Here is a 15,512-nt window from a genome sequence, read left to right as displayed (position 1 = left end):
CTATTTAATACAATTGCATTAAATGTCATTAGTCCACAACTGCGCATCAAACGATAATAGTTTCTAGCAGGCGCTGCAGCTATAGGTAACATTATCAGCAGATTGCGAAAGAGAAAATCACAAATAAAAGCAACGAACAAGTATATATTCAGAATTACATATAAGTATTTTGACAGAAAATAAAAATATGTAAAAAATAATAGAAGCGGACATAAAGAGTCGATATTTAAAATTTAATTAAAAATCACTAAGAGATTAAAGTTATGTAATTGCGTGCCACGAAATTAAACGTCAAATAAAAATAATGGAAAAAAAAACGGAATCGTAAAATTTTTCCTTAAGAGAAAAATATCGCGAGAAAGTCAGTGTTTAATTTATAGTCACGAGGGCGCGATAATAAATTATGAATGATAAGACAACGCGAGGCATAATTGTATAGTTCGTGTCGCCGATAATTATTAATACATCGCGGTATTTCATCTTTGTCGATGATTACAATCAATGAGTAAATGTATGATGCATAGTAAAGGTTACCATGAAACCGCTTGCAATATGAAATCAGCGTTCCAGCCAAGCAAACACGTTCACAGAGTATCAACTTGGCCATCTAATCGAGTAAAAGCCTGAATAAAAAAAAAAGTTTCGTCAGAATCAGAGAAGATTAACTTTACTCTTTGCCATCCCTCGGATGTCCTCCTCGAGTTCGCGACTAAAATGAATATAAGACTAGAGAGTGAATCAAGTTTTAAATTAAAAACTTGGCTTTTTATTCCCATTAATTTCACTTTACTTCGCTACTAACTATCCTAGTGTGAACCGAGAGGCAATTATTTTTAATTATTACGTTTTTCTCTTTTAGAAAAATTTTTCTAACTTCCACATATGACTCATTTCGCAATTTTACGCATACGTCGTAAAAAAAACATGCATTCAACCATGAAGTCGAATATATAGCCGGAATAAAGCGCAAAAAAGATATATTTGTCCCAGTTTGTGCTCAAAGTAGTTATCTTCGTATACAAACCTCGTAAAAGTCGTACATGCATTGCATTTTTTCATAAGGTTTTATTATATTATGATTATACTTTGATATAAAGTCGCAGAGCATAAAATTTCATTTCCGCGATCAATGTGACCTTTTGTTTAATCATCGGACTCCTGCTCGAAGCCGGAACGTTCGATCAACGATTGGAATTAAAAATAATAGCGATTGTAATTTTTCATTTACACTGACTTTGCGGTTTACACGCCTAATAATATTATAATGAATGTGCTGCGTTTTCACGAATCGCATAATATATACCTTTGTCGGATGTTTTTCTGATTATTTAATGAAACGTTTGATCATATTAATACGCGATCCCTTTCCTTCTATATTACATGCGCAGTTAAAATTGCAAAACGTAGAGAAATAATACACTTCGTGGTTCATAATTTCATAAACGGCAAATGTCCAATGCAGCTGATGTTATAATTGAACAATTTCAAATTCCGCAATTAAGCTTTAATTTAGTTTAATATATTGATTGGAAAATGAGGTATCACATTCTGTCTCTGTACACGGATTAATAACGTAACATATTAATGGAACATTACAATTTGGCACATCGACAGAAGTTAACTTTTCCTCTTTTTAATGAATCAGAGGGAATCGGTTTCATATTTTATATTATTAAAATATCATGTTGCTTTATTAATATTTGTAATGTTTGATTTACATTTCTCTGAAGCAATGCAATATGTTGCTTAATGACACATTTCATCGGAATATTAATAAAACAAATAATTTATGTAGCACAAATATGCATATATTAAATTACGTGTCGTTTACTCGGCCGCTTTTAGATTTCATCTTTTTGACAGCGGAAAATAATTTACCCAAAGAGGTAAAAGCAATACATTGTAATTTCCCCCCTCCTAACCTTCCTGCACAACGCACACAACGTACGACGAGTAATAATTTCGTTCTCAAGTGCCGCGTACAATGCGCCAGCTGAATCGCGTCGTGCTCATTATCGCCAGAAAAAAAAAATAAATGGAACTGCTGATAATAATGCCGCATTATCTTGAAGTGAACAATAGAGCATGCGAGTGAGTGATGTATAGCGCGCGATGTAAAATTTAAACTTCCGGAAGGAGGCGGGGAAAGGTGGCACGACACATCGAGAGAGAAACGGAGTAAATTCGCATTCCATCTACGTTCATCATTTCATTTCTCCTCCGTTTTCCGTCCCTGCTCCATTCTGCGCCCAAATTCCCTTTCTCACGTGGCTTCGGAAAGTCTAGAATGGTTACGAATCAATTCGTAGGTAACAACAGCGGCACCCTTCCCCCTTTCCCGCCCCCTATTCGCGGCTGTCGTCGACCGGGTTCGCGTAGAAAAATTTATAATACGGATATCACGCACATGCACATTCTTGGCGATATAACTTTCTCGTCGAGAGCGGCGTAAAAATAGGGATGACATTTCCCGTACGATGTACACAACGTCGCGGGCGGTTTATGGGGATAAGGATAGACAATAGCAATCTCGTTATGTATAGTACCAGATTGCAAGAGATCGGATCGAACGTGATCGCGCGTGCAAAGCCGGAACGTGCAAACTGGGTCGCGATCGATCTCTTCTTGTTCTTCGAAATCGGGTTTGATCGCGCGCGGGCGAGCTTCTTCATCCATTATAAGAACCTATATAAATTATGGCAATAGAGATCCGCGAGTGTATTATAAATGAGTGCCCATTATACCAAAAGATGTAGTCGGTCGGAGCAACGGCCGAGTCAATACCCTGCATTTAAAATTCCCCTCGTATCGAAACGGAAATTTCAGGTGAACAATCTGGTTTTAAAATTTCATTTTCTCCCTAATAATAGTTCGGAAATTCTCCAGTTTCCGGGAGAATATTCGAGGAAACAGAGGAAATTTATTAAGCGATTATCTTTAATTCGGTGCATTCGTCGCGTTACTGATCGTTTGCATCGCAGGTTTTTTTGCAAGTGTTATCTAGCGATGCGCTTTCATCTCGAGCTGCGTTCAATCATGCTTAACTTCCTGTTAGCTCAAGCCAACGTTTCGTGACTTCCTTGATAAGCTTGACAAGTCTCTGTGCCTTGAAAAATGTTAGAAATCTTATAGCGGGATAAACGATCTTAACTAAACGAAAACCCATGCTATAATATATACACTATATAGTACAGTGGAATTTAATAGGAAAGTATGTATGACACACATTCTCATGTAATTATAAAATACCTGTTTTAAATAAAAATGAAATTTTTATTTAAATTTATTAATTGAAATAAAATTAATTTTTAAATAATTTTTCGATATTTTAAATAAAATTAATTTTTAATTAATTCAAATAAAAATTCATTTTTATTTAAATTTTGAAATTTTCAAATATTTTTGATATATTAATATTTTGTTCAAATCTAAAAGAGGCTATTGCTAAAAATCCATACAATATACCATGTAATAAAAAAATTTGATAAGAAATATATATGTCATATATTTTCTCCTATAATTATTAAATAACTTTTCTAAATAAAAATTTAGAAATTTTAGAATATTTTTGCGTTGGTAGTCCACATTTTACTCAAGTTTGAAAGAAACTTATTGCTAAAAAATAACATGATAATATTAAGATCATTCTGAAATGTCAAATCTCTATAATAATTAAGCGAGTAATTTTTTAAGGAAAATATATATTTGCGGAACTCCGTCAGGAATTTTAAATTTCATTCAACGCCATAATGGCGGACTATCGATCGGCGACGTGTTCCAGAATTAAAAGCCTCTATTAACCCAATTAATTACCATTATCGTATGCCGATAACGGCGCATCGAAAGGAGAAATCTCGTGTGTGTCCTTGTAAGAGTACTTTACGTCTACGTGGACAGGACATATAAGCGTAATGCACAACGAATGAATCTGATTGCGACAGAAAAACGAACAGCCAGTTATTGATTACGGCGTCAATCATGATAGTTGCACTTGCATGCTACGCGCTCGTCTCCATATTCTGGGCTCATCCGGCATTTCTTATCAATAACGTATACGGATGCATAGATAACTTCCCGCTTCCTGCGAGATAAGAAAAAGTAATTGTCTTTCTGCACAAGAAGAATTTAAAATTTTACATTTTACACGCATATAAAACGCAGGATTACGTTGATATTTTAAATATCCTTTGAGAAATGGCGATGTACAAATCAATTATATCTAAATGAGCAATGTCTCTAGTTTCTCCTTTCTAACTTCAAAGAGTTGAATTTAAAGCATGACGCGTTTCGAGAGCTTGTCCGAGAATTAAATGGTGCACTTCGGAAATAGTTAACGCTCATCGATTTGCAATGATAAAAGTTTAACGGTCTGGAATTGAATCCGTCCGAGGAGAAAGATCGACGGAAAAAAGGGGGACGCAGACTGAATTCGAAGGCACCGAGGCGGTCGTGGTAGATAGAAAATTGGATTTCACCTGCTAAGAACGAATGGACCAACGAACAGGACATCGACTATATAAGTTCCTTTTTTTCGATATATAGCTTTCCCTTTATCTCCATTAACTCGCGAAAATTTTCTTCCTTTCATAAGCGAACGCAACATGTAAACCGTACAAATCATGAATATAATTAAACTGATAATTAGACAAAGAAAATATATCAAATGTAAATAATAAACAAAATGTATAATACATGGAAATCAAATTTTTAATCGTGAATGTCGAAACTGTGAATTTTATCTAGGTAAATGTATTTTTTTATACAAAGTGTGTAAACAAGAATGTGAATAGATCCAAATATTCGTAATGCGATATCTCTCGAAATAATTTGAATGCATAAATGCAAACATTTGCATGCTTCAAAAGCTAAATAATAAGCTACCGCCCATGATTTCGAACGCATTTCAATAACACGCGCAATATATTATAAGCGGAACGGCGTCCAAGCGAAACGAAATCTTTTTAACTACATGTATAAATATCGATACGTCTCTTGAATGAACGAGTGGTATAGTTCCGAAGCAAATGTCGCGGTCGAATGCGAATAGCATTTTTGTCACGGATCGAAATACACTCGCAGGCATCTATATAATTTACTTTGCCGAGCCACGTAACGTGACAGTTCCGCAATCGATTTAAGTGCATCGACGATAGCCATTGTTTCCCTAATATAAAACACGTTACGATTAATATTCCAGGCTCGCAATTTATAATCAATTCAATAGTTGCAAGATTTAATCGGACAAAGCAATAGTGCAAAATGTCGCGCCGCGATACGAACCGCGGGCAATAATCATTGATTACCGTACTTTGCTAATTATCAAGTTCAACCGAGCAGTTCTGCGAACAGGCGTTTCGCAGGCAATCGACCGCGCACGCATGCGACGATAATATTGCGAAGCGATATAATTCCTGGATGCGTATCATGTCACGCCTGGGGAAGCGCTGGACCGATAATAAGGATATTGGTAACAGCCCAACGGGAAGCGGACAATGATCATTAGAGCCGAGCATGGCCCGTGAAGAGGTATTCATCACGACTACTCGTCTACGTATAACAAGGTCGTCGACCTACAGCGTTGTTTCCTTGAATTTTCCTCGACTGTTGTCTTTATCGGATTTTACCGAGCCAAATATAAACGACGTTTCGCGGTTACGATCGTTTTCGATCCTAAAGGAGAGGTTCATGAAACATTTATTTGGAATAAACAATTGCGATCGCTCCAAGAAAAACTTAATTCTTGATTCTTTGAATCGATTAATACATTATTCCTTGTAATCACTGTATATTATTAAGTAGATTTTTAAAATAAATTTTTTTTTATTTTTATCTACTTAAATATATATTTCAGATAATAAAAATAAAATGTTTCTTTAATATACGATATCTTTACAATATAATTTTTTTGGATTTTTCTGAGCAGTTGCTGTTGTTTATTGCACATGCTGTTGCTGTTGTTTATTGCACATGCTGTTGTTTATTGCAAAGAAATGTTCATTCGCTTTTAAGAGATATTTAATTTTCGGAAAAATATTAAGAAATATAAAAATGCAATTTGTAGGAATCAGGAGATACACGAGCTTCAATGTTTGGAGAGAGAACGACATGTTATCTTTTGCAATCCAAAGATATTTTTCTTGTCAAAATATAACTACATATTTGTGTGTATGTGAAGTATAATTAAATTCAATCCGAATTAAAATTTACAGAGAAATATTATTCCTGTTCCTACTCTCTCTCTCATTAATTATAATTATTATAACAATTATAACACAATGAGTAGAAATAAAATATCAATAAAATATATATAATAATAAATAATATAATAAAAATAATAATAAAAACATAATATAAATGTAATATAATAGTAAAATTAATTAATAAAATATATGATATTAATAAAATATTAATACTCATTTTTTTGCGTGTTCATGTGTTGGTAAAAGATAAGTTTTTTTAAATATATAAATAAATACGAATAGGATTACGTTTTATATCCTAAAATTTTCTTATATTTGACTTTATTTTTCGTGAAAATTCTAATTGATCTATTCTATGTGCGCGGTTAAAATATTTTTCAACGAAATTTTTATATCGAGGATTTGCCCGAGAAATATCGTACATTGACTACCTTCTAAAAGATAAGCTCGATCGCGTGAAAAAAAATACCATCGATACGAATCATATTCTGAATAAGTAGCAGCAATTGTGCACGCGACTTGTGTGATACATTCGCTACTAGGACAGCAGGGCATCAATTATAGGTAGATAATATAAAACAGTAAATTCATATGTATGATGATTACATCTAATTACTGTGCACAACCGTCATGCGAATTTAAAAAATAAGAAATGCCGTGTAAAATGTAAAAGCTTTGCCAGTCAAAGTTGATTACATTTACATATATAAAAACTAATGAATTCTTCATAAAGCGGATAAAAGCATTTCTTAAGCGTGTTGAATTGGAACAATAAAATTCCATTACACATAAATGTGTCTGAGAATTAACATTTCATTGAGAAAAAACACGAGCAGATGTCTAAGTATCTAATAATAAAGTTATTTGATTTAAAGAACCGACACACGATGCTATCTAAAAAAAGGGGTAAATACGCATAATCAAAAAATTAGCGCCTAATTCAAATTATTGCAAAGATTAGCCCTTAATTCAAATTATTGCAAAGATATCTCCTAGTTAATACGGTCGATAACCCAGTTGTAAAGTAAAGAATGACAATCTAATAACGCGCGACTCGGAAGCCAATCGATATAACAGTCGGAACACCAAGTGGGTATAGGTCACGTATTTAATCTATCAAAGCTTTTTATGCGCCCGAAATACGTAATTTAATTTTTCAGCTGCCATAAGAAAAATAACGCGTATAAAAATTTTAATGATAATTGTTTGCGCTAAATGTTCATTAATTTTAAAATTAAAATATAATAAAAAATTCTTTTCCTTATTCGAGTTCTTATTCTTCTTGATTTCTTCCTATTATAATAAAAAAAAACATGCAATTTAGAATAAAGAGAAAAGTCTTCCGTTCACAAGGAATACGCGCGCGTCCTTCGGTAAACCCTAGAAAAGTTCATTGCCGCTCCTTCGCGAGTCTATATATAAAATGTCAGAAATTCTTGGTAAAACCAAAAGATGTGGCGCAGGTACACGCGCGATACTGCCACCGAGAGAATTGAATGGAAGAGAGACGAAGAAGTGGCAAAGAGCGGAGAGAAAGGGAGAGAGAGAAAGAGAACAAGCAAGTACGAACCAAACCGACCTGTCTGAGTCAACCGGTCTAACCACATGTTTGCCTGCGAGTCGCTATGCAACCGGATGGGGTTCGCTCAGAACCGTAAGCAATCTCCGTTAAGCCGCATTTACACCAAAGAACAAATCGATCGATCTTCGCGCAGAGCGACGTTTATCCGCTCGGTGATCGATACCGCAGACAAAGGGAGACCCTCAACATGCCAGTATACTCGCATTTGCAAATGCCCGGTGTGGTCCCTAATTTAATCCTTTGCGTTACCCAACTTTTCGGACACCGCCAGAGACACGCAACTACAGGGGTGAGAGCGGACGTAATCCATAAAATACAGCCTTCGGAAATGTGGGACAAACTCCGTCCCCCAAAAGGATAAATGGAAAGCGTGACCGCGAGCGTGAGTATATATCACGTAACAAATAGTCGCTATACGTATGAACGATGCTTAAAACTGTAGCTCTCTTTCTCTCTCTTTTGAGCATATATATCGCAATTTATTAATATAAAAGAATATTCAGTGAAAATAGCGATATATAATTTTTTCATCATTTTTACCTGAGATAAATTTATTGGTGATTTTTACTCCAAGAGCTTGTTTGATTAACGATTTTTATAATGAATCTCTAATTTCAAATATATGTGGAAATACTGTATCATATTCTATATAAAAATACGAAATATTCCTTTTCTTCCTTTTTCACACAATTTTTTTTAAACCGGAAATTTTTTCCCAATTTTTGTTCAAATGTTTTTTTTTCTTTTTAATCAAAGTATTCGTACTTTTCAAGTTACAAATGTAAAAACCATTTCTCGAAAATTACGCTTTAGAAAAGGAGCTAGATATTAAAATTATATTCTTCAACGAATTTCAGGTAAATTTTATTTTAAGAGAATTTTAATGTAAAATTTAAAATTTTCCAGATATATTAAAAATTAAAAAATTGAAACAGACATGTATAATAAAAATGATGATTTCTTGCCTAAGAAAAAAAATTGATAAAAGAAAATCTGCAATTTTTAAAGCATATACATACAAAAAAGATGATAACCATCCTACACATATTAAGATATATAAAACTAACTATACTACTAACTATATAAACTAACTATACTACTAACTACTAAACTAACTATACTACTAACTACTAAACTATATAAAATATTATATGATAAATACGTTTATAATAAATAAATAATATGTCGTCTACGATGAGAAAACTAAAGTACTGACGAAATTCAAAATTTATATAAATGGAATGTGAAGGAAAAGACATCTTCCTTCTTATATAATCACAGTAAAAAATATGATTATATGTACCAATATAACAGAAGTGTAATAATCACGGAATGATTATCAACTTTCATACAACAGCTGGAGAATGCGTTAAAGAAAAGTAAAAGTACGACTTCCTTAATTATATATTTGAATCGATAAATAACATAAGACCTATGAGAATATCTTTTATTTATGAGTTGGCAATTTCAAGCAAAAAAGGTCTTGCTGATAATTTGAACATTAATTATATCCTTCGACAAGCCAAAGTTATAATTTATTTATTTAACGACGTTTATTATGCTTTCTCTTTTTCCTACCATTATTAAGTGTATTATTCTTCTCTAACAATTATTATTTCGATTTTCAGACGCGTACGTTAATATTTTTTTCTAGTGAATAAAAAATCTGAAAATTTTACATTTATACACATTATGTCTTTATGAATATGTGTAAAATATTATCATTCTAAATATTCTTTACCATTAATAATTGTGCGCAAATATAGTCGTACTCCTAATAAGACATGAATAAAACATGCAAACAACTGTTGGTATCGTTTGAAAAATTAAGATTGCGTCTCAACAGTACATGTTTCATGAAAAAAGAAGTCGTAAAATTTACATTTGCAATATTCATGCATCATACGTAGACGGCGAATACTCCCGACTACGAAAAGGCCATCGATGACATATTTACAGTGCATTGAGCACACAACATTTAAATTTTAGATGACCAGACAGCATACCGTTGTACTCGCACTCGCCCTGTGTCGTACGCTTCGGGTCGGATAGCTGTAATTCGCTGTATTCCTCCTGCCCCTTCCCCAACACATACGCGCATATATACATGTAACCCCTCGAACCATCGTTTTTAAAATTCGATCGGATCCGGAATGGGGCCAGATATTTGCCCACTCGGATATCTCGCACAGCTTCGCTGTTCGTCCGAATATATTGCCCACGGATTATTGGAAGTCCGCGACGAATGATTGGTTACACAAAATTTGATTCACCTCACCGCCTTTTTTTCATCCCACACTCGATGCCCGACATGTCTCGAAAAGAAAAATGCCAAATTTTTGAAAGTAGTGTCGCACAATTTTATAGTCGCAATATATTATTTCTGTAATATCAATCTTACAAAACATTATATATTATAATATATACTATATTTTTATAATTTTATATATTTATATTATAGTATATTATATTTTTATATTTTTATATTATAGTATATCTAAAATATTTTATAGCATAACGGGATATAATTAATAATTTTTATAATTCACGTATATATTTATATATCTTCATAAAATAATTTCAAAAAAAAAAAATTAAATTAATAAAAAATAAAAAAATTAAATTAATGAAAACTAAAATTTAGAAAAAAAATTATTTAATCTCTTTACACGTTTTATTTACGTCATTATTTGCGTTAAATCAATGAAAGTTTGACAGGAACCTGTATAATCCATCATTATCGTACGCAAGGATGCTGTGCGAATCAGTGATTTGTGATGAATTTGGAGTCTATGCATCTCGTATACTTATATTTCATATTTATCATTTTAGTCGCTTAATATGCAGGACGATCGTGATGAGAGATATTATCGTGTGCGAATCATTAGGATGAAAAGCGGAAATGGTATAAACTCAGGGAAACTGAAGATGCCCGAGGGGAGCGAACGAGGGAAGGAGAAGGTTGGAGATAATAGTTCAGTGCATCTGTATCAGGATAAACTGTTACGAGTAGGTAGACACATATGCAACTAAGCCATTGTGAACGAAAAGAGGAGGAAAATGAAGTTGTTGTTTCCTACACGGGAATTCGCTTTGAAATTTCAACTAACCGTGCAACTATATATTACGAATTTCTAATGCATAAAGGAGACGTTCGATGAGGAAAACAACACTCTCGATATATTTCCACCACGTCATAAAATTCGCGAGTGACGGCATTTGACGATTGTGACAAAGGACATATTAAGATATTATTTATCAATATTATATTATTTTAACATTCTCGTTAATTATGTTTTATTATTGGAAAGAGCAAAGTGGAAATGTCTGACTTTTATCGAAATTGTAAAAGCTAATCTAATTTAGTAATTTTACATGTATATAAAAGATTAAAACAAAGACGTTTTAGTAATTATTTCAAAATTTGAAAATTAATTTTTAAATTCAGGCACTTCCAACTTTAAATTCATATTGCGAAAATTTTCATTAACTTTATTCTCTTTATTACTTTCTCCATTCCCCCTTTCCTCCCTCCTCTTTCCTCTCTTTCCTCCCCTTTTTTTCTATCTCTCGCAAAATAAATGTGCGATTAATTTTTATATCAAATCTCGATTTTGATATCAAATCTCGAAATACGCAATAATCAAAATTCTAATCCTATTCTTTGCAGCACGAAGAAAGCGAAATGCGTATGTATAATTTTATATATATATATATAGCGGAATTTGTAGAATATATTTCAATCTGGCACGGCGGCCGACCGGAGATTTAATTAAAGATGCATTGCGCTCCGTTTCTAAAGTTGAATGAAGCTCAGCGGCGCGAACTTGAGACTCCCTTGATTACATCCTCTATCGCGTTAGATATCTAAATTTTATTTTCCCCGCGGAGCGCGTACATCGCGGCTGCGATATCAATTAAACTTTTTCTTCCCTTGCGTATGCCCTTCGAATATCACGGTGAATCCGGCCGATGAATCCGTAGGCGAGGCACGAACTTTGTTTTTATCTCGCTTTGCGGTTACGTTTCCTACTTTTGCCGGCGAATTAATTGCAATCGACTGACCAGCAGTTATTTCCGGGATTATCACAATGAACTTTCAAAAGAACGCACTCGCCGGACGTAATTGAGAAAATTTAGCTACGCTTTTATCATCCCCCTTTTATCATTTACCCGTCCAAGTGCTCCACGTGCTTCCTAGTCCACTTAGATTAATTAAACGCTTAGTATTGATTAAAAATGCCGCTCGAATAAATATTCAGCTGTCGGGAATTACCGCTTGATTGTATTGCTTGCGTGACGTTTTTCACGCCAACGCACTTACGATTAATCCTAAAGAACGCATTACGAGCTACGCATAATAATATCGAGATTTGCATGGATTTATTTAATCCAAGTATATGCTATTTTGATGTAAAGTTCGATGTAATCGATATCCCTCGGCATAATTATACATGTGATAAAAAGGAAGATAATGCTTCTTTATCAATCATTCTTAAAAGTATAAATGTCAATATGGAATATAAATGTACAGCAAGTTTATATATTTATTCTATTTGGTCATTTTCGTTATAGTGCAATAATGTTATATGCGAGCATCAACCTCGATGGTTCATGAACGTATACCAGTGTCGAGAAGCAAAGTTCGAGCATGTCGGTCGTTAGAATTGTTTCACGACTTTCTTTACGATCGTGTTCGCGGTCCTTCGGATTTTTCACTGGCACATACACGTTATATAAACATTTTTATTTGAATCTTATGCGTTTGCATGTATACGACAAGAAATATCTAATGAAATGAGATTTTTAATAAATTCCTCTTTTGTTATTATATTTTAGAAGCAAATTGCATTATCGCTGAAAAAAAGATAAGGAAATATACGTTTATTATAAAGATTAATATCCTCTCTATAATAACGTGGAATATTAATTTTTAGAATAAAAGCATCGATTCGAAACAATGCCATTTCGTGAAAATTTCGAGGAAGAATAAAAGAAGAGCGAAAATTGATTATTTCGCGATTTGTTTTAATTTCTAAAGTAAAGACTTAATTAATAAAGATAGACTTTTCAAAACAAACTATAAGGTACAAGAGAGAGAGAGTGGAAAAAGTTTAAACGCGGCCAACCGCAGAAGTGATTTATATTTCTTCGAACTACGTTTCTTCACAAGCAATAAATTTAGACGAAAAACGAGGAACAACGACGCGCAAATAACACTATGCTGCACATCTGGTATGCCATATGTATGTCGACATAGAGTTGGATGTATTATGCTAAGGGATATCGATAGATAAAGTTTCCAAATAGCATTGAAAAAATTATCGATTACGAAAATGATTGAATTTCGTAAATACGTTCACCTATTAACGCATAACCACATTTTATCGAGTTTTATAAATTCGCCCAAATTTTTCCGTCACATTTATTTAATCGCTACATTAGAGTTAAAGATATGCAACATATATTTTTTAGAACATATGTGATTCGTCATGTTTTGTCAAACAAAAATAATATTTCAACATGAGATAAATAATATTCTTCAGAGTATCATATATTAAATATTTACTTAATGCCATTAAATATTTATCGAATCTAACGTTTCTTAAACTACAAATCTTGGACAAATCATCTATCGCAACTTGCAGTAATTATCTATAATTTATTATAATATAAATATAATATTTTCAACATGAAATAAACAATATTCTTCAGAGTATCATATATTAAATATTTACTTAATGGCATTAAATATTTATCTAATCTAACGTTTCTTAAGCTACAAATCTTGGACAAATCTATCGCAACTTGCAGTAATTATCTATAATTTATTATAATATAAATATAATAATTTGCGATTAAAATAGCAAAATAAAATAATTTATTAAAATTATTAGCATTTAAAAATATTTACATTTCAAATTATTTAATCATTTCCTAATGCATTATTTATGATGACGATTTAAATTACACGTAATTCATGTATTTTCTCTCTCTATCAAGATTCTCATGATAATGTGTTATAAATTATAATATTTATTTATTGTCCATGATTTAAGCGTAAGAAACGTTTGAATTCATGCAATTCGTGGATACAAAAAATCGCATGCTAAAGACACTCGAGGTAAATCCACTTTCGAACGACAAGTTGAAAAAACCAGGGACTTCAAAGTCGAAAATAGTGGGAAACTTTCGAGTTCCCTTTACGAATATCACTCCTCGATATTTTTCAACACGGATTTGACGCGGCTCTCGAACACCCTCTGTCCATCTCGTTCGAGGATCATTGGATTTCCATCTCGTTCGAGGATTATTCGAAAGAGACGTCGAATCATGGAACATATAATCTATTTTCTATTCGCGAGCGAGCCACTCGTGACATCCGTACGATAACGCGTTATACGCGACCTACATAAACAGGTGTGCTCGTGGCTTTGCATGCTTGCGATGTAAAATTGCAGCGACACGAACGCGACATAAGGGTTGATCGGTACGTAAGTTGCGTTTTCAGACCGCGACAAGTTGACTTTCGCCGTAGCTTTCGCCTTTGATCCTAGAGCTACTCGATCATGGAAATAATTCTATGCATTTTCTTCGGTTAGAAGTTAGATAGTAAAAGAATCGTGCCACATACCGATATACTTTCACACGAAAAAGTCATGCTAATATATCGTCAATTTAACAGCAAATAAAAGTATTCTATCGAATATTTTAATTAAATAAATATACATTCTTATAACATCAATCATACTTTAATAATAACTTTTAAAGAAAACGAAATATATATAATAAATCAATTTTAAATTAAAATCACGTTCGCGCCGACAAGTTGGCGTTCCGAGAGATACGCGCTTATTTCACGCGTCACTTGCGCTTACTTCACGCGTCAACTTGCGCTTGCTTGTTGAAGGTGACACGTGACGTCACGAAATAGCGTCGCGCCGCGTCGCATCGCGTCGCGTTCAACAAACTTTCCAATGAAAAAAGAAGTCATCAAACCACTACAACAGCATTCCTGGCAGCGGATACCTCGAGTGTCACAAGCGATAATACAATCAATGAATATGCTTGACTCACCAACGTCACTGAATGAAGTCCGCCGCTGTATGACGTCTCAATGAAGTCGACGACGCAGTCCCATCTCCGCCTCCGTATTGTTAAGCACACACTTGACACACACTCGCCTTACGAGCCCCGCACTAATCTCGGCACAATCGCGAACGCGTTGTCTCGGTGCTCGCGAAACGGACGAAGCGAGGCGAATGATGACGCGCGTGATGACGGATTGACAGTCGGCGTAGTTCAGGGAGCACGAGAGAAACGCCAACGTCACGACGCTCGCTCGACGAGCGGCCGGCTCCGACTGTCGATGTCGACGTCGACCGTCGACTACGGTGCGGTCGCTGCCGGCAAACCCCGCTGTTAGCAAGCGCGAATTCGATCCCGTTCGTCCTCCTTCGCGGCCGCGGCACTACTACCACTACGTCGCTGCATCGCGCACCTCCCCACCCCCGCCGGCCCTTCGACCGACGCGACCGATGGCGCCGACGCGAGCGCCCTCGAAGGCGACCGCGCTCTCGGCGAAGCGGCGGAATGCGCGCAAACAAGCTCGCGCGCCCGACGAATTCCTCTCGTGTTATAAAAAATAAAACATGTCAATAGATTTGATAGAAATGTTTCGGCTAAATCGATTCAATCTAAGACGCGACAAGTGTGTCATTTTGATGACG

The 15,512-nt window shown here is 34.4% G+C and overlaps 1 protein-coding gene across 2 annotated transcripts in view; it reads right to left on the bottom strand.

Annotated features, from left to right (window-relative positions):
• The window catches only part of LOC105255483 (putative polypeptide N-acetylgalactosaminyltransferase 9), a 195,327-nt gene extending 180,083 nt beyond the window's left edge, over positions 1 to 15,244 (bottom strand). For both annotated transcript variants that reach the window (XM_011264780.3, XM_011264782.3), the window contains exon 1: positions 14,860 to 15,244. The gene's annotated coding sequence lies outside the window, so the exon portion shown is untranslated. The remainder of the gene's footprint in view (positions 1 to 14,859) is intronic.
• Positions 15,245 to 15,512: the final 268 nt, after the last annotated feature.

The sequence above is a fragment of the Camponotus floridanus genome, unplaced genomic scaffold, assembly GCF_003227725.1.
Source record: "Camponotus floridanus strain SB8 unplaced genomic scaffold, Cflo_v7.5 scaffold18, whole genome shotgun sequence".
NCBI classification, from domain to species: Eukaryota; Metazoa; Arthropoda; class Insecta; order Hymenoptera; family Formicidae; genus Camponotus; species Camponotus floridanus.
This window is presented reverse-complemented; position numbering and strand designations above follow the sequence as displayed.